Here is a 19,155-nt window from a genome sequence, read left to right on the forward strand (position 1 = left end):
GAGGAAGACTGCTCATGACCCTGGAGGTTCCATCTGGTCAACAGTCGTGGAAAGGCCAATAGCAAAGAAAGCTTTTTCTTGCCGACTGCCGAAGGAAGCGCCCGCTCCCTTGACGCCAATCGGACGGTTGTTATCAGGTGGCATTCAGTGCTTGTCCTACTCAGAGGAGACCCACTGTCGTTAATAGATGCGACTAACTTAGGTCCATTCCTTTCCGTGGGTCTACTCTGAGGGGGACTTGGTTGAATGCAACCGTTGTTAATCTCAGTAATAGTATTCGCATTCTCTCACGGATTGCCTCTGCTGGCCCGCGGCCGCGCTTTGGCGTTGCGCCGGTGGGGCCGTCGCCGCATGGTGTTCACTGCGATTTTCTTCTGGGGCTGGAGAAGAAACGGGCCCGCATGATCAGCCCTTTGCGCCCCGTTCCGGCTTCGGCTGGGTCGGTTGCACTTGCCACCAGGGGGGGGGCTTCCAGTGCGAGGCGGCTCATCCACCCCATTCGCACCTCCAGGCCGGGTCCCCGCCTCGCTGCCGCCGCGGGCCGAGAGAGGAGGAGCTCGGGAGCCGCTTTGGCCCGCTGCTCCAGCTGCCGCCGCTGCTCCTCTTGGCAAACTACATCTCCCAGACTCCTCTTCCCTCCCTCGCCACCGCCTCCTCCTCCTCCTCGCACCCGGAGCACAGCCCGGCGGCGGCGGCGGCAGCGTCAGCAGAAGCCGCACCAGCTCAGCCCCGACGCCGCTCCTTGCGCGGGGGATCCCGGCCGGAGTTGGGCAGGCGCAAGCGCGCGGGGCAGCCCGGTGAGTTCGGGGGTTTGCAGGCGCATCGGGGCGGGAGCTGGGCCGCCCTGCCCTTTCCTCCCTCGGCCCGACCGGGCTGGGGACGGGCAGCCGAGGGGGCGCGTAAACGAGGCTGTGAGAAGTAGGTCTCCCCCCACCCTCCGCCCCGGCAGCTGTCCCCGCCGACGGCTCCTTTGCAGGAGGGAGCAGGGGGCGGCTTGGGCTGTCCGGCCGGACCCCGCCGCCGATCTCCTCTCGCCGCTGCCGCCCCCCACGTGCAGATGCTCCAGCGCCGGGGCGCCCTTTGCAAATGTGGGGCTCTTCCAGGGCGACAGGTAAACTTCTGGCCTGTTGCAAGCGGGCTTGGCTTGGCGTTGTTTGGGGGCGTCAAAGGGAGGGAGGGAGGGAGGATGTGGGCTTGGGGGCAGCTCAAGCCGGGGGGGGGGTCTGCCTCCTTACAGTAGTTTGGGTTCTGCCTCGAAAGTTGCGTGGCCCCCTCCTCCGCCTTTCTCTCCCTCCCCCCGCACCCTGTTGGTTTGTTTTTTACTCCTGCGGATGTGCCTGAAGACACCCCTCCGACGACCCCGCGATCTCCTGCGCAGGGGCCCCCGGGGAACCCCAGGAAGAGAGCTCGCCCCACCCTCGTGCCAGTTGGAGGGGTGCTGAGTCAGCTGCTTTCCCATTCCTTTCGGCTGCCCCCCTCCCCGCTTCTTGCTGTTGACTTGTTGCCTGTAGAGGAAGGAACTGTTGATTCTCTGGTTAATAGATAATACACCCAAGTTATTTATGGCCCGTGAAACTCCCTTTCCTTGCAGCCGTGCGAAATGGGGTCTTGCCACACTGGTCCCTGAAGCCGCATCTGGAGCGATGTAGCCTAGACGTGCCTGTGCGAAGTTCTACGAATCCCAAATAACTACTGCCTCCTAGTTTTGTTTTTCTGTTCACTCATATTTATTTATTTGATTTATATCCCTCCCTTCATCGCAGCAGGAGCCCGGTCAGTCAGTCACCTTTGGCTGTTACTGCAGTGCACATCTGTTGTGCAAATGGGGAGCCATGGGAAGTTGGGGAGCCATGAGAACTTGTATTATACCAGGTCAGGTCATTTGTCTGTCTAGGCTGGTTTGCCTCCTGCTCGGACTGGCAGCAGCTCTCCTGGGTCTCAGGATCTTTCATTTCACCTGCTACCTGTTCTTTTTAACTGGAGGTGCCAGGGACTGAACTTGTGTCCTTCTAAAAGCAATGTGTGCTCTCTGCCACTGACTTACGGTCTCTCTAGGAGGTCAGGGGAAGTTAACAGCTTTGCTGGGAACAAGGAAAAACTATCACCAAGAGCAAATTGACTGTGTGTAAATGCGTATTAATAGTGCAATTAAAACAAGCACACCGCTCTCTTATCATTTTTAAAGTTGCCATACTGACTGGAAATAAACAGCTGGTAAAGAAAAAAGAAGAGTTCTCACTTTGAGCCTTATTAGGGCTAAGTGGCCTTCCCAAATCTGTGCCCTGGTTCATATACTGAGCCTCTATATCATGAGAAGGCTCCACATGACTGTAGCAGCAGGTGGTGGTGGTTGTTCTGATTAATTCCTGTAGCTCCACAGTCACCCAATACAGAACTCCTGCACAACTCCTATCTCAGTGCTGTTTTCCCATACTCTGGGACCTCTTGTCTATTCTTGCAGGAGAGGACCATGAAAGTCAAAGGCACCGTAATTTGTTTTTCCTGAGAAAACAGTAGCTATTGGAGGAAGACTGAGCAAGTGGGCAATAGCAGCACTGAGAGAGCTGGAGGAGAGTTACTGCACGTGGCTTTGACAGCTGTCAGGCCTGCTGGCTGCTACAGTCACCTGGAGACTTCTTGTCATTTGCAGACTCATTCAGCAACTGTGTGCCAGCTCTGTGGTTCTGATGAGAGCTCTCGAGACGATGCACGCTTCCTGAGGAGTAAGCTCCGTGGAACACAGTGAGATTCACTTCCACATAAACATGGCCCCCATCCCATTTTACAGGCTCTCCCAAAGTGATTAAATGCTATTAATGGGTAACAGTCTCCCAACACACACTGTTGGCATGAGCATCTAGGAACATATGCTTCACAAGGCTCACGGAAATGAATAGGGCAGGGCCGTGCAACGATAATACATGTTCATTTTCAGCAAGATCTGAGGAGGAACAGTTCTCTTCAGACTCTTGTCTCGTTCTAATTAGGCGTCCTGAGTGTGAAATGACTGTAATGTTTTTAATAGGTGGGCTGTGTTGTTTAGAAGAAGCCCTCTAATCTCGCCATCCAGTATTCCCACACACCACCTACCCCTGTGCTGTAATTGTTTTAAAGCACAGGGAATGAAATGAGTAAAAGTGTATGTATTTCCACCTTCCCCAAGCTGGTGCCCTCCAAATAGTTTGGACTACAACTCCCATCAGCCCCAGCTAGCACGTCTGGATGCAGTTACCTTATTTGACCCAAGCAAGAAGAGACCGATCTGACTGTGCCTTTCTGAATCGGAAATGGGAATCTCTTGACCACTGTCCTGGCTTCAGTTGTACGCCTCTACCAAAGGGGCTAGGCTCAAATCAGTATGGCTAAGACTCGGATCAGGCGGATATGGGTCAAGGCCCACTGCTGCAAATGGAGAAGTTGTTGCCGCAGAAGGTTAGTGGAGTTGTACCAGGCTCCTAGAGCTCCCAACTGCTCAGTGGCTTGACCAGCTACCATTCTGGGTGCCGTGCTTTCCTAGACACGAGCCTTGCATTTCCAAGATGTTTGACAGCAGCCAAGAGGACTAGCACCTTGTTTGGAAAACCCTCTTCTTAGGTAGGAGGCCCATGAGGCTCTGCTGCTTTCCTCTGCTGTGTCAATAAAGCTAAGAGTTTATGATCTGATGTAGAGAAAGGGAGATGTTGACCTGAAGTTCAGTGGGGTGAGTTTACCCCTGAAGGACCAGGTCCGCAGCCTTGGGATTGTACTTGACTCCAGGCTGTCCATGGAGGCTCAGATTTCGGCGGTGAGCCGGGCAGCCTGGTATCAACTACACCTCATACGTAGGCTGCAACCCTACCTTCCTGCTCATCAGCTCCCCCTGGTAGTACACGCCCTGGTCACCTCTCGTTTGGACTACTGTAATGCGCTCTACATGGGGTTACCCTTGAAAACGGTCTGGAAATTACAACTTATACAAAATGTGGCGGCTCGACTACTTACGAATAGTCGCCACCGGGATCACATCACACCAGTGTTGTTCGATCTACACTGGCTTCCAGCTGTTTTCCGGGCCCAATTCAAGGTGTTGGTATTAACCTTTAAATCCCTATACGGTCTCGGCCCAGTTTATCTTACGGAGTGCCTTGAACGCCACCAATTATGCCGCCCGACAAGATCAGCCACTCAAGGCCTTCTCTCAATCCCGCCGACAAAAACAGCTAGATTGGCGGGAACTAGAGAGAGGGCATTCTCAGTGGCGGCCCCCACCCTTTGGAACTCCCTCCCACAAGATCTACGGCACGCCTCTTCCCTAAATGTATTCCGTAAAGCCTTAAAGACCTGGCTCTTTCAACAGGCCTTTGGGATCTCCGGGGAGGGTTAATTACTGTGACTGAAATGCCTCCTACCCTGTTTTAATATCGTTGCTGCTGTATTATTCTCATACTGTTTTTTATTGTATTATTGTATTTTATCTCATTGTGTTTTAACTGTTTTGTACGTCGCCTAGAGTGGCCTTTGGCCAGATAGGCGACACAGAAATTAAATTTATTATGATTATTATTATTATTATTACTTTTTAAGGTATGGAGACACAAAGCAATTGCGTGTGTGTGTGTGTGAGAGAGAGAGAGAGAGAGAGAGGTACAATATATACAGCCCCACCACCAATGAATAGCAACCCGCAAGGGCATGAATAAACTTTTTTTTGTTTTGCTGCCTGCCTTAGACTGGAACTTTGGAGAAATTGTCAAGCACCTCTCTGGCCATGGTGTATATGCAGCCGGTTGGGTTCAGCAGCTGGTTGAGTCACAGGTTGCACAGATCTCCCAGTGCTTTCAAGAGCAGCATAGAAAATGTTAACACGCATGGATAATGAGGAGAGCTTGTGCCTTTGGTGATGGGCAGAGGGGTCATGTTAAATCTTTGAGTCTTCTAGTAGCGCATAATCCTTCCTGTGACTCTTCGTCACAGTGCAAGGGTGCCAGTTCCCACCCACTCCCGCTGTGCAAATGAGATGTTAATCTGCTTTGTCCTAGGAAAGTATTTGCACAGCAAGAATGCTAGCTGTGGAGTGCCGTGTGGTGTTTGCACAAATCCTACAGTGCCATTGCATATCACTTCCCTTTCTGATAGCTGCCTTGATTCTTCCAAGTGCACAAGATATCTTGAAGAAGGAGGGGGCAGGAGATCCCAGGTCACTCCTGCTAGAGATGTCTCCTCTAGATGGAATGGACCCATGACCAGCAAGGATACCACCAGATAAGCAGGGACTGAATTTTCTCAATGTGGAGCTTGTTCGCAATGATTTTTTCTAATTCCTGTCTCGCTCCTGGATCATGACAAGAAGCGAGTTAGTTTTTAAGGTTCCACTAAAAATACAAACAATTAATATGCATTATTAATTGTATAATATTGTGTGCATATTATACATGTCTACACCTCAGGTTTCCTAATGTGACCAGAACGTAAGTGGATACGCTCAACAGTGCATATAACTCTATAAAAATACATATGTGGTTTTGTTGCTTTCATCACTATTTCCTTTCATCATGATTGTGTTTCTTTAAAAAAAAAATGAAGCGGGGGAGGGGGAGACTGCATGGAGATTAGTAATTTCTGAAGTGGCGGAGACTGCAAAGGGAAGTGAGAGAGACAGGAGGCCCGTGAGCAAATGGTTGCTGCAGGTATTTTCCCCACTAGCTGGGCAAACAAACTACAGCTCCCAGGATTCTTTGGGGGAAGCCATGACTGTTAAAGTAGTATAAGAGTGCTTTACATGTGTGGTGTGGATGTGACCACATTGGCTCTGGTTCCACCTACTGTTGTCTCCCTGCTATAGTATGGAAGGCAAGCACCCAACTTTCTCTAGTTTTAGCTCTCTGATTGGCTGAAAGTTCTGGATACAGCCCGGATCAGACCCAAGGCCAGAGCCTGGAAGATTACTTTTAAAAAGTAATAAATTAAGTTACAGTTACATGGCCCCCCAAAGTAGTAATTACCGTTACAATTACAATTGCTCTGAAAGTAACTGATTACTTTACTTTTACTTAAGAGTAATTGCTACAATTACATTTTAGTTACTTTAAAAAAAAAAAGCCCGCTGGCCTTGGCTGCTGCACTTCTAAGTAGCCTAAAACAACATTAAAAATAAGCACCCACACACAGAGGGTAGTAGAATATTTTTTTCTATCCATAAGATTAACAGAATGCCATAACAGAATCTCACATCCCCTCACCCCACCCCCAGCAATGATGATACCCCAACACACATATTTTTGTATATATATATATTGCCTCCAGCTCTTTTCTCCTTCCACTCCTGTCAATTTTTAAACAATTGTTTTCTCCACCTCTTGCTCTCCACCTCCTCCCTCGTTGCCTCCTAAGCACCAACAGAACATTAAGGAAGAACAACGCTGCATAGAAGCCCAATTTGAAGCACATGATTTTTATTCACAAATCAGCAGAAGACTTCCCCTGCTCCCCACCCCCCAAGTAATGCACAAAAGTAATGCTGGAAACATTACAATTACTCCTCAAAAGTAATGAAGTTACTACTCGTTCTATTACCAGCAAAATGTAATGAAGTTACCCACTCGTTACTCAAAAAAGTAATAAATTACAAGTAATTCGTTACTTGTAACTAGTTACTTCCAAGCTCTGCCCAAGCCTGGACGTTTTCTTGGTTTCTTGCATCTCCTGCCCTATTGCCTCCTTGTCGTAGAAGAGAAGCTTACTTATATACTGAGACTTTATCCATCTGTGCCAGTATTTTCTTGAGAAGCATCACAAAATTCTTTTAACTGGAGATTCTGGCTGGGGCTGATCGGAGTTGGTAGTCCAAAGCATCTAGGGGGCACCAGGTTGGGGAAGGCTATCCTAGACCAGTGGTAGGCAGATTCCTGCCTGTCAACATGGCTCCCAACTCTCTTCTGTGGCTCCTAGTCTAGGAATCCTTCCATCAGTTTGGGAAGGGCCGTGGATCAATGGTAGAGGACATTGCGCACAAAAGGTTCCTGTTTCAGTCCTTGGCTTCTCCAGGTAGGATTGGGAAAAGACTCCCTGTCTGAAGTGATAGAATCTTAGAATAGTAGAGTTGGAAGGGGCCTATAAGGCCATCAAGTCCAACCCCCTGCTCAATGCAAGTCCCGGAGAGCCACTGCCAATCAGCGTAAATATTGAGACAGACAGCAGACCAGTGGTCTGACTCGCGATGGTGAAGGCTTATAGCTCAGTGGTAGAGCACCTGCTTTGTATCCAGAAGTTCAATCCTCAGCATCTCCAGGTAGGGATGGGAGAGAATATTTGCTAAATTGGATTTATTATTGTTATTATTGTTTATACCCCACCTTTTGGCCAAAGGCCCTCAAGGCACCTTACAAGAAAAAATAAACACAAGTATAAAAATACAATAAAAGCAATACAATTTACAAAAATTAAATTAAATAACAAATAACATTAAATAACATATAACATTATCATTATCGGCACCGCCAAGAAAGAGGAGGTGGTGTTATTACTGGATTTTTATTCTGGATGTTGACATAATCCAACAATCCACAATGTTTTTGGACCGGCATTGATTTCTTGCAGTGGGTCGCAGATGTCATCGGCACTTTTTTTAACATTCACTCCGAACTTTAAGTTATTGTCTTTGTAATCAGCTTTCCTCTAAGCTGATGCATTCTTAACTCAGTGGACCAAGTGCTTACAGCATAAGCATCTTTGTTAACAATTACGTTTTTTTTTTGCTGGGGGGAAACCCCCGCAAATTGGCAATTGCGCAAACAATTGGGAACGAAAAAAAGCAGATCAGAACTGAAAGCCCGACTGTTGGAATTCAAAGGGAGAGGAACCACTGACCGAACCCCATTGCTATCCCCAGGTAGGGCTGCAAGAGATTCCTGCCTGAAACCCTAGAGAGCTGTTGTCAGTCAGTGTCGACAGCGAGATGGATCAAGGGTTTGTGTTGGTATAAGGCGTTTTCCTAAGTTCCCCCTGTCATTGTCTCTTGCCTCCTTAGATCTTGCCAAAAATGTTTAAAAATATTGCAAAATGCAAATCCTGCTGTCAGAATAAATGATGCATGCATTGCATTCGTGAGCTTTGGTGCCCAGCCTTCGGTTTCCTGGTGCAGAGAGCACCTGGCATCGGAAATTGTGAGTGTGCCACGGAAAGGCCTTCACCATCGGCCAGGTTCAGCCAGGCTTTGTTTAAAGCCACCTGATACCTGATTGAAGTTTATCTACTGCAGGCGTGCTTGGGACTTTGCCAGCCTGCAGCGGTTCAACACGCCTTCTTGGCAGCTGCTGGGAAAGTGAGAGGCTCTCTGGATCCCACAAGTGGAACGTTAGCCAGCCTAATTTTTAAACCTAGTTTCAAATACACAGAGGCAGGAGACGGTAGACGTAAAACTGCCGTCATACCCAGGAGCCAAATGAAACGGTGCTTAGAGGGCAGGTGCAGATCATGAACATTTGAGTGCTGTATGCTGAGACTCAGTGGTAGTGGCGAGAGAAGAACACTCTGCATATGCTCAGAGGGGACCTTCTCTTGCTGCCAACTGCATTGGTACAGAACAGTAAGTTGTGAACACTTAAGTTACCGAGCATGGATTTGGTAAACCCTAAGAAAAACACTTCTTCCCACCCCCTGCCCAAGTACCCACAGATCTCCGTGCTCAGAGCAGTTGCGGGGATGTTGTTGGGCTGCAGATAGCATCAGCCCTAGCCAGCATGGCCAGTGTTCAAGAATGATGGGAAATGTGGTCCAGCAATATTTGGAAGGCCAGAAGTTATTCACTCCTGGCTTAGAGCTTTCCCAGTAGGGCAGCTGGATGCAAAAGTTTCTCACATCTGCACCACTATTAAAGGTGCAGGAGCCCTGGTCTGGCCGCCCGACTGCAGCATGTATGTTTGCAGTGTCATGCCATGGAAGGGCTCAGAGCATCACAGCGGGATCAGGGCACCTGGTGGTACAGCAACAAGGTAGAGATTTTGCCACCTGGATGTATCTTACCTCAGGTTACCTCTCTCCCTCAGGATCCAATTGAAAGCAGAGACCAGTTCCAAGAAAACAGTCTGAGCTGGTAGGGCTGAACAGGGGAAGAAGAGAGGAAGAGGTCACAGGCCAGTTCCTGTTCTGGCCAGATTACACCCCCTCTGAAGAAGCAGGCATGTAACTTGGGGGTTCTCCTGGATGCATCTTTGTCATTAGAGGCCCAAGTGACCTCTGTGGCTAGGAATGCCATTTACCAGCTTTGGTACATCAGCTACAGGCATATGCGGACTGGGATGGCCTGGCCGTTGTAGTCCATGTGTTGGTAACCTCAAGATGGGATTACTTTAATGCGCTCTTTGTACGGTTTCTCTTGGGCCTGGTACGGAAACTCCAGCTGAGGCAGAATGCAGCGGGTAGATTGCTGAAAGGGGCAGGCAGCCGACCGCATGAGACACATCTGTTAAAACATCTGCACTGGCTGCCCATATGCTGCCAGGCCAGATTCAAGGTCCTTGTCCTGGTACACAAAGCCCTGAACAATTTGGGTCCAGGATACCTTAAGGACTGCTTGAGCCCTTGTATCCCAGCCCAACCACTGAGCACATGCGAAGAAGCATTGCCACTTGTCCTACGTGTTACAGAGGCCTGACTGGCCTCAACTAGTAGTTGGGCATTTGGTGTTGCTGCTCCCATACTGTGGAACACTCTTCTGGCAGAGAAACGAAAGGCATCCTCGCTTTTGACTTCCAGGCATTCCTCGAAGACTTCTTTATGCCCTTAGGCCTATTCAGGTGTTGATTTTTCTTTTTAGATGAGCCAGTCATTTTTTAAAAAACTTGTATTGGTTTTGTGGTGTTTTATGTTGTGCAGTGAGAGCCAGTGTGGTGTAGTGGTTAGAGTGTTGAACTAGGGTTCAAATCCCCACACAGCCATGAAGCTCATTGGGTGACCTTGGGCCAGTCACTGCCTCTTAGCCTCAGAGGGAGGCAATGGGAAACCCCCTCTGATTACTGATTACCATGAAAACCCTATTCATAGGGTCGCCATAAGTCGGAATCGACTTGAAGGCAGTCCATTTACGTTTTTATGTTGTGCAACACCTTGATTACTTTATGTGAGTGGGCAGTATAGAAATACATTTATAAGGAAATAGAATACATAAAGGAGGAGACGGTGGCTTGGAAAGGATTAGACCCAGGACTGGGGGCAGCCTGGAGTCCTCCAAGTGCTTCTGGACTCCAGCTTCCATCAGCCCATCCAGCGTGGCTGGTGGTCACAGACCGTGGAAGTTGTGGCCCAGCAACGTTTGGAGGGGCACAATTTCTTTACCTAGAAAGTAGGGCTAAAGAGGAGCATTTGAGGAATTGGATCTGAGCAACAACAACAGCAGCCTCAGTTTGTGTGTGTTGACACGACTGGCCTTGCTGATGGATCTGCTACATTAAATGCCCATCTCTGGCGTGTAGTAATCAGTGTTCAATCTGAGGTGGTTAGCAATGACTCCTGCGGTCTGATGAAGGAGCCTCTTCTTGCTTAGGAAAGGTCAGGCTGCAAGGAATCCATTTCCAGACCCTTTGTCTGTCTGCCTCTTCCCCCCGCCCCTATATCCCCTGGAACATCCAGCAAATGTTCCACACAAAACAGAGAAGCAGCCGCAAGTCAGGTGAAAAATAGCCCGCTGATAATGGAAATCACGTCCTGATTTTGCAGGACAGATTGGACAAAGGCGGCGGAGAGAGGGGCAAGGGAGGGCACAGGCAAAGACTAATTTGGTCTGCACGCAACAAATGCATGGGTGGTCTTCAGGGATAACTTGGACATCTGTCTCCTCTACAACATCCCCCCCCCAAAAAAACACCTTGTGGAGTTTTACTGGGGACTTTTGTCCCTCTGTGGAGAGAGATTAACTTGACTCATGAAGGTACAACGTTTTATGTTTCACATACGCCAGCTCCAAGCTGTCCTGCAGGGCCGGCTCTATTGTTAGGCAATGTTGAGACAGCTGCCTCAGGTGGTAGATATTGGAGGGCAACAGTGACAGCCCCCTGGGCTGTTCTTCCTAAGTCATTTCCCCTACTTAGAGGACAGCTGTGTATGCTACATGGTCTATCCTGACCCCTCCCCAAGCTAGTCAGCTGCTTCACATGCATTGGAGGATACTATCCCATTACCACTGTTTGTTTCTTATCTATATATATCTCCCACCTTTCCTCCAAAGAGCCAAAGGTGGAATACATGCTTCTCTTCCTCCCCCATTTTATCCTCACAACAACCCTGTGAGGTAGGTTAGGTTGAGAGGCAGTGATTGCCCTAGGGTCAGCCAGTAAGCTGCCTGGTGGAGTGGGGATTTGAACCTTGGTCTCCCAGGTCCTAGCCCAACACTCTAAGCACTACAGTACACTAGTTCACATTGTGGAAGTAAGTCAGCTGCCTGTCCAGTTGGATTCTCTGTGTGGCTTGAGGAGGGGGCACCATCTTGTCCTTTGCCTCAGGCAGCAAAATGCCTTGGGCCAGCCCTAATTTTAAAGTTTAAACTCTGCTATGAGGAGCCTTTTGTGCAATTGTTTTCTGTGCTCATTTTTCATCCATTATTGCTTGCTCGCTCTCTTTTGAGGAGGGTCAGCTGAGGCCCGGTCCACACCTACATTCAACTGTTGATGGCTTGCATGGTTAAATGTGCCATCTGAGCAGAGGTGATAGAGGGACTGTCACCAGTTTGCAGGAGGGAATCAACCACATAATGGAAATTTAGGCTTGTGCAATTTAAGTGGATTAAAACACCATTGTTGCCAGATCGACTTAAAAGGCAAACAAACTCAGACTTTTTGTGTTTAGGAAAGTGATGGGGGAAAGGCACTGAAAAGTGTGGAGTGATGAACCGGAAGATGTATAAACAATACCCTGCAAACAAGTCAGGATGAATGCTTGTTGTTGTATAATCTCCCTGCAAACAAGTCAGGATGAATGCTGAATAAAATCTGGTCATGGTCTAACCTCTGCATAAGCTTGTGCAAGCAAATCAGGATGAACGCTCAGTAAGTCAGGATGACTACAGGTTTGAAAGGGAAATGGTACAGGTGGGAGGATATGTCCATTTCAGTTTCTCATTTTTCCAATCTTATGTTCAGTACTCTGCCTTTCCATTTCATTTTGGAGCTTTAAAAAAAGTTCTCAGGGAAATTAATCAGCATTTTAGTGCAATAGGGTACACATTTTTATGCAATTTTGCCTAATATATACATTTTTGTAAATAGTTGTCCCCTAACAAAAAGCATTTTTGTATGTTTTCACTAATATATACATCTTTATGCACACTTCACCCTTTTGTGCACGTTCTTTGGGTGGAGAACTGCACTGCACAACTCTGAATTTTGGTGGATGTCTTTGCTTGCTTGTTTTTATTTGTTTTGTTTTGTTAAATTTATATTCCGCTGTTCCTCTCAAAGAAGCCCAGGATGGTATTATTCTGGAAAGTTCAGATTAGGTAGGTTCAATGGTTGATGGCAGGTATGAGCGCGTGGCAAGGCCAGCGTTCACTTCAAGGAAAAGGTAGGTGGGGCCTGCAGGCGGGTGCCGGGGCCCAGGGCAGGCGGCTGCGAAGGACCCTGGCATGCCTCGCACCGGCCCTGCAGACAGGCAATCTAAACCAGGGATTGCCAAACTCTTTCCCACGGACCACTTGAAAACAGACCACTTAATGATTTCTCTGCCTGTTGTAGTAATTGTAATGTGCTGTGCCAAATGCTCTATGATTTTTAATTGTATTTTATTGCTTCTTTCATTTCTCATATATTGTATTTTATTGTGTTCCATAGAATTCAAATTGTAATACAATAAGATGGATTAAAAGAAGTAAAAGCAGTGATTAAAATGTTGGGAGTAAAGCACCAATGCATGTTACAAGAGACCTGAACCCGGGGGTGGGGGGGGATGGCAGAAAGTTCCCTCTGCTGATTGTTTTGTCTAAAGTGTTTGTTGTTTTTGCAGACTTTGCTCCTCCCCTTCCTCCCTTCTCATCTCTGTTCCAAGTAGGTTGTCATGGCTCCCTATGCAGAGGCTGCATAGCTGCTGTAGCATGTATAACTTTATCTCTTTGTAGAAATAAACCTTACGTTTCTTTATTCTTTCAAGTATCAGTTTTAATAGGCTAGTTATTGCTGCCCTGGGCTCCTTCTGGGAGGAATGGCAGGGTAGAAATTTAGTAATAATAGTAATATTTCTGCACTCTGCTGCAATATATATATGTATAATTATATATATATAATTGCTTTTTAAGATGTTTTTCAAGCTTTTTTAAAAAGATGTTTTTAAAGATGTTTTGTTTTAATATGTTTTTAATTTTAAAAAAAAGATATTTTAACGACTACTTTTATAGTGTTTTAGATTGTTTTTAGTGTTTTTGTTTGCCACTCTGGACTCCTACTGGGAGGAAGGGCAAGATATAAATGCAATAAATAAAAAAAATACAATTACAAACCAATATTGAATATATAATTCAATGGATGTGCCGTCTCCCATCTTCAACCACAAAACCACAGACACATCACAACCTATCTGAATGAAGCTTGTGGACAACTGGTGATCCATGGACCATAGTTTGTGAACCCTTGTTCTAACCCAATATAAGGCAGCTTCCTAATAGATAGAAAAAAGTGTTTAAAATGGTTGTATATACTAGTATATAGCTGGTATAGCAGAGTGGGGAGGAGAGCCTGGCTGGGAGTCCAGAGTCTGTGAGTTCAAATCCCCGCTCATGTCTCCCGGGTGTCAAGATCACCTCCACAGTGAGTGGCTCAGGGGTTACATGTCCTGCCACCTGTGCAGCGGTTGGCAAGTTGCATAGTCCCAAGGAGCCCAGTTGCCCCTCAGCTGGCAGTTGCAGACAAGGAAGGGGCTGGCATGTGCAGCTATGGCAAGCTGAGCAGGCCCTAGCCAGCTGGTGAGGACTAGCCGCAGAGGGAGCCAATGGGAAACCCCCTCTGAATACCACTTACCATGAAATCCCTATTCGTAGGGTAGCCATAACTCGGGATCGACTTGAAGGCAGCCCATTTCCATTCATATACTAGTATAACATTACATGCATAATATTGACCAGTCTTTGATATGTAGTGGCAGCCAGTCTCAAAGGCTTCATTTTAATAGCCCACCCTTCATAAACATCCTGTATGTTCCCTGCTGCTAGAGTCTAAAATAGATTCTGTGATGCAAAGTCCTTGGCAACTTCAAAGCGAGCAGAAGCCAGACACTGCTGTGGCAGCAGTCTGTCTTAGGTTGCATTTGCTTGCAAAGCCTGTCCTTTCCCATTTTCAGCTCCAGATCTTTCACACCTAAAAAAGAAAACATCACCCACTCGTGAGTATGCTGTAGAAATTTGCCTGCCACTGTTTCCCCTGAATTCAGCATGTGGGTTGCCAGGAGAGATGGTCTCTGCACACGTGTGAGTGTGGTCAGGTTGGGGACTTGGCTTCCTCAAAAAGAAGGAGAGTCGATTAAAGACTCTTTGCTGGATAGTTGGATTTGAGAGGCATCAAAGTTATAAGATGGGGGGATACTTGGCTCAGCAGTCCTACATGCCAGAAGGATCTTGGGATTTTTGTTGATCATAAGCTGGATATGAGCCATAAGTGTGATGTGGCTACAAAAAAGGCAAATGCCATTTTAGGCTGCTTTAACAGAAGTATAGTTTCCAAATCACGTGAAGTATTGGTTCCCCTCTATTCGGCACTTGTTAGACTTCATCTTGAGTACTGTGTCCAGTTCTGGACACCACACTTTAAGAAGGATGCAGACAAACTAGAATGGGTTCAGAGGAGGGCAACAAGGATGATCAGGGGACTGGAAATAAAGCCCTATGAGGAGAGACTGAAAGAACTGGGTATATTTAGCCGGGAGAAGAGAAGACTGAGATATGATAGCACTCTTCAAGTACATGAAAGGTTGTCACATAGAGGAGGGTCGGGATCTCTTCTTGATCGTCCCAGAGTGCAGGACATGGAATAATGGGCTCAAGTTGCAGGAAGCCAGATTTCGACTGAACATCAGTGAAAACATCTTGACTGTTAGAGCCATATGACAATGGAACCAATTACCTAGAGAGGTCGTGGGCTCTCCAACACTGGAGGCCTTCAAGAGGCAGCTGGACAGCTGCCTGTTGGGTATGCTTTGATTTGGATTCCTGCATTGAGCAGGGGGTTGGACTTGATGGCCTTATAGGCCCCTTCCAACTCTATGACGCACTGCCTGCAAGGGAAGAGGACCATCACCGCCCAGGGAGGGAGAGCCATCTGCCTGCTTTGCTGCTGCTGCTTGGCCAACATCTCTGCTCTCTCCTTCTTGGGCTCCTGCTCTGCACGTGGGCACCTTGCAGGACCAGGCCCCAGAACCAGGCCCCAGCTGTCTGGATCTCTGTTGCGGTCGTTGGCCTGGATAGGGTTGCTGTCGCTCGGGAGAGGACGCTAATACCATCACTGTGCTGCTGCTATCATCTGCTGCTGCCATCTGCTGCCTGCTTCTATCAGCTGCTGCGGTCGATTGCTGTGTGCTATTGTCACCTGCTATTGTCATCTGTCGCTTGCCTAGAACCGTTGTGGACGCTGTTGCTGCGGCTGCTATTGCCTTGACCTGAGTGTGGACGTTGCCATCACTACTGGCACTTTATTATTTTAATGTTGTTGTGTTGTATGAGTGAGGATTGTGTGTGTGTATGTCGTGTGTGTGTGTGAATTTAGTGTGTATCGGTGTGAATGTGCATTGTGTGAGTGTCTGTGACTTGGTGTGTGTGTATATGTGAGTTTTATTTGTTTTAATATGTGCCTGGGAGAGAGTATTATACATCGACCGGGGAGACTTTTGGGGGGCCCAATTAGCGTAGTGACGGGTAACGGGAGGTACGGTGTTGTGAGGAGAACGTGCCAGGTAAGGGGAATTCGTCCTAGACAAGTAGTGTCTGTGACTTGTTCCGGTTCTCCTCACATCCCCAGGACTGATGGTTGTTCTATCAGTCAGCCTTCGGATCTCCATGTGCTGTTGTTAAACGCCAGGTCGGTTCACCATAAGATCTCCCTTGTCCATGATTTAATTGTGGACGAGGCTGCCGACCTGGCGTGTATAACTGAGACCTGGGTGGGCGATCAGGGAGGCGTTGCTCTTTCCCAGCTCTGCCCACCTGGGTATGCGGTTCAGCATCATGGTAGAACCGAAGGACGGGGAGGTGGGGTTGCTGTGGTCTATAGGAGTTCTTTCTCACTCACCAAGCACCCTGTCCAGGTGACGACTGGTTTAGAGTGTCTCCACCTTGTGTTGGGCCAGAGAGACAGACTGGGAATTTTGTTGGTGTACCGCCCGCCCTGCTGCCCAACAAATTCCCTAACTGAGCTGACAGAGGTAGTCTCGGAGGTACTGTTGCAGTCCCCTAGACTTTTGGTACTCGGGGACTTCAACGTCCATGCCGAGACTGCTTTATCTGGGGCGGCTCAGGACTTCATGGCCTCCATGACAACCATGGGGCTGTCTCAGGTTGTTACCGGCCCAACGCATGTGTCGGGACATACTCTTGATTTGATCTTCGCCACTGGGCATGGAGATGGTGATCTGGCGGTTGGGGATTTGTCATCTACCCCATTGTCATGGACAGATCACCGCTTGCTGAAGTTTAGGCTCACAGCGACCCTTTCCCTCTGCAAGGGTGGGGGACCTATTAAATTGGTCCGCCCCCGGAGACTAATGGATCCTGAGGGTTTCCAAAGGGCTCTGGGGGATTTTCCGACTGAGAAGACTGGCACTCCTGTCGAAGCCCTGGTTGGATTGTGGAATACGGAGCTGACCCGGGCGGTTGACACGATCGCTCCCATGCGCCCCCTCCTATGTAGAGCTCATACAGCCCCATGGTATACCATGGAGCTGAGAGTGATGAAGCAAGAGAGGAGGAGGCTTGAGTACAGATGGAGGCGAACTCCTGATGGATGCAATTATGCTTTGGTAAGTGCTTCTTCTAAGCGGTATATAGTAGCGGTGAGGGCAGCAAAAAAGAGATATTTTGCTGCCACAATTAAGGCATCTCTCTCCCGCCCGGCAGAGCTCTTTAAAATTGTACGAGGGCTTTTACATTCTGGCCCTCGGGATATTATGGATTCATCTGTAGCCCGCTGTGATGAGTTCGCGAGGCACTTCCAGGATAAGATCGCATGCATTCGCCGGGACTTAGACTCCAATGTTATGACAGTGAGTTCCAATGAAGCATCCAGAACGCGGTCTTGTCCTTATTTATTAGATGAGTTTCAGTCTGTACAGCTTGAGGAAGTTGACAAGATCCTTGGACTGGTGCGGGCGACCACATCTGTTCTGGACCCTTGCCCCTTTTGGCTGGTGAAAGCTGGCAGGACTGGAACCGCCGGCTGGGCCAAGGAGATAATAAACGCCTCTTTGAGAGAGGGAGTGGTCCCTGACTGCCTAAAAGAGGCAGTAGTGAGACCGCTCCTGAAGAAATCCTCTTTGGACCCAGATAACCTGAACAATTATAGACCTGTGGCAAATGTTCCGTTCTTGGGCAAGGTACTGGAACGGGTGGTTGCCGGCCAGCTCCAGGGGCTCTTGGATGACACTGATTATCTTGATCCATTTCAATCCGGTTTTAGGCCCGGTTTTGGCACCGAAACAGCCTTGGTCGCCCTGTACGATGACCTTTGTCGGGAGAGGGACAGGGGGAGTGTGACTCTGTTGATTCTCCTTGATCTCTCAGCGGCTTTTGATACCATCGACCATGGTATCCTTCTGGGAAGACTCACGGAGTTGGGAGTTGGGGGTACTGCTTGGCAGTGGCTCCACTCCTACTTGGTGGGTCGACACCAGAAGGTAGTGCTTGGGGAACATTGCTCGATACCCTGGACTCTCCATTGTGGAGTCCCGCAGGGATCGGTACTGTCCCCCATGCTTTTCAACATCTACATGAAGCCACTGGGTGTGGTCATCAGGAGTTTTGGGGTGCGTTGCCATCAATACGCTGATGACACGCAGCTCTATTTCTCCTTTTCATCCTCCTCAGGTGAGGCTGTTAACGTGCTAAACCGTTGCCTGACCGCGATAATGGACTGGATGGGAGCTAACAGACTGAAGCTCAATCCAGACAAGACTGAGACGCTGTTGGTGAGTGCCTTCTCTGCTCAGATGGAGGATGTTCATCCTGTTCTTGATGGGGTTACACTCCCCTTGAAGGAACAGGTTCGTAGCTTGGGAGTTCTTTTCGATCCTTCCCTGTCTCTTGAGGCCCAGGTGGCCTCGGTGGCACGGAATGCTTTTTACCATCTTCGATTGGTAGCCCAGCTACGTCCCTATCTGGACAGTGACGACCTCGCTTCAGTTGTTCATGCTCTGGTAACCTCTAGATTGGACTACTGCAACGCGCTCTATGTGGGGCTGCCCTTGAAGACTGTTCGGAAACTACAGCTAGTCCAGAATGCAGCGGCCAGATTGTTGACGCGGACCAGAAGGTCCGCTCATATAACACCTGTTCTGGCCCGTCTGCACTGGCTTCCTATTTGTTTCCGGGCTAGATTCAAAGTGCTGGTTTTGACCTATAAAGCCCTACACGGCATGGGACCGCAATACCTGGTGGAACGCCTCTCCCAATATGAACCTACCTGTACATTACGCTCAACATCTAAGGCCCTCCTCCGAGTACCACCCCTTGGAGAGGCTCGGAGGGTGATGACTAGAACCAGGGCCTTTTCAGTAGTGGCCCCCGAACTGTGGAACAGTCTCCCTGATGAGGTGCGCCTGGCACCGACGCTACTATCTTTTCGGCACCAGGTGAAAACCTTTTTATACTCCCAGGCATTTTAAAGTGTATTTTAAACAGCATTTCCGTATTTTGGATGTTGTTTGGTTCGTTATTGTTTGTTTGTTTTGTTTTTTGATTTATTGTATTTATTGTATTTATATATTGTGCTTGTTTTTATCTTTTTGTACACCGCCCAGAGAGCCTTCGGGCTTAGGGCGGTATATAAATTAAACTAAATAAATAAAATAAATAAATAAATGATTCTTTGCTTTATCACTGTGTAACCTAAGGATGGGATACTGATGGCCCTCCCATCTTCCCCGGCCATTTGGCATGCTGGTTAGGGATGATGGGTGCTGTAGTGCTTCAAGGGGCTATAGACCCCAACCCCTAAT

At 48.3% G+C, this 19,155-nt stretch overlaps 1 protein-coding gene across 3 annotated transcripts in view; it reads left to right on the plus strand.

Annotated features, from left to right (window-relative positions):
- The first annotated feature begins 421 nt into the window (after positions 1–421).
- The window catches only part of MYORG (myogenesis regulating glycosidase (putative)), a 40,041-nt gene continuing 21,307 nt past the window's right edge, over positions 422–19,155 (plus strand). Inside the window, exon 1 of one of the 3 annotated variants that reach the window (XM_061613235.1) lies at positions 422–797. The gene's annotated coding sequence lies outside the window, so the exon portion shown is untranslated. The other 2 variants (XM_061613239.1, XM_061613246.1) reach the window with 2 other exon arrangements.

Source organism: Rhineura floridana, chromosome 1 (genome assembly GCF_030035675.1).
Source record: "Rhineura floridana isolate rRhiFlo1 chromosome 1, rRhiFlo1.hap2, whole genome shotgun sequence".
Taxonomy (NCBI): Eukaryota; Metazoa; Chordata; class Lepidosauria; order Squamata; family Rhineuridae; genus Rhineura; species Rhineura floridana.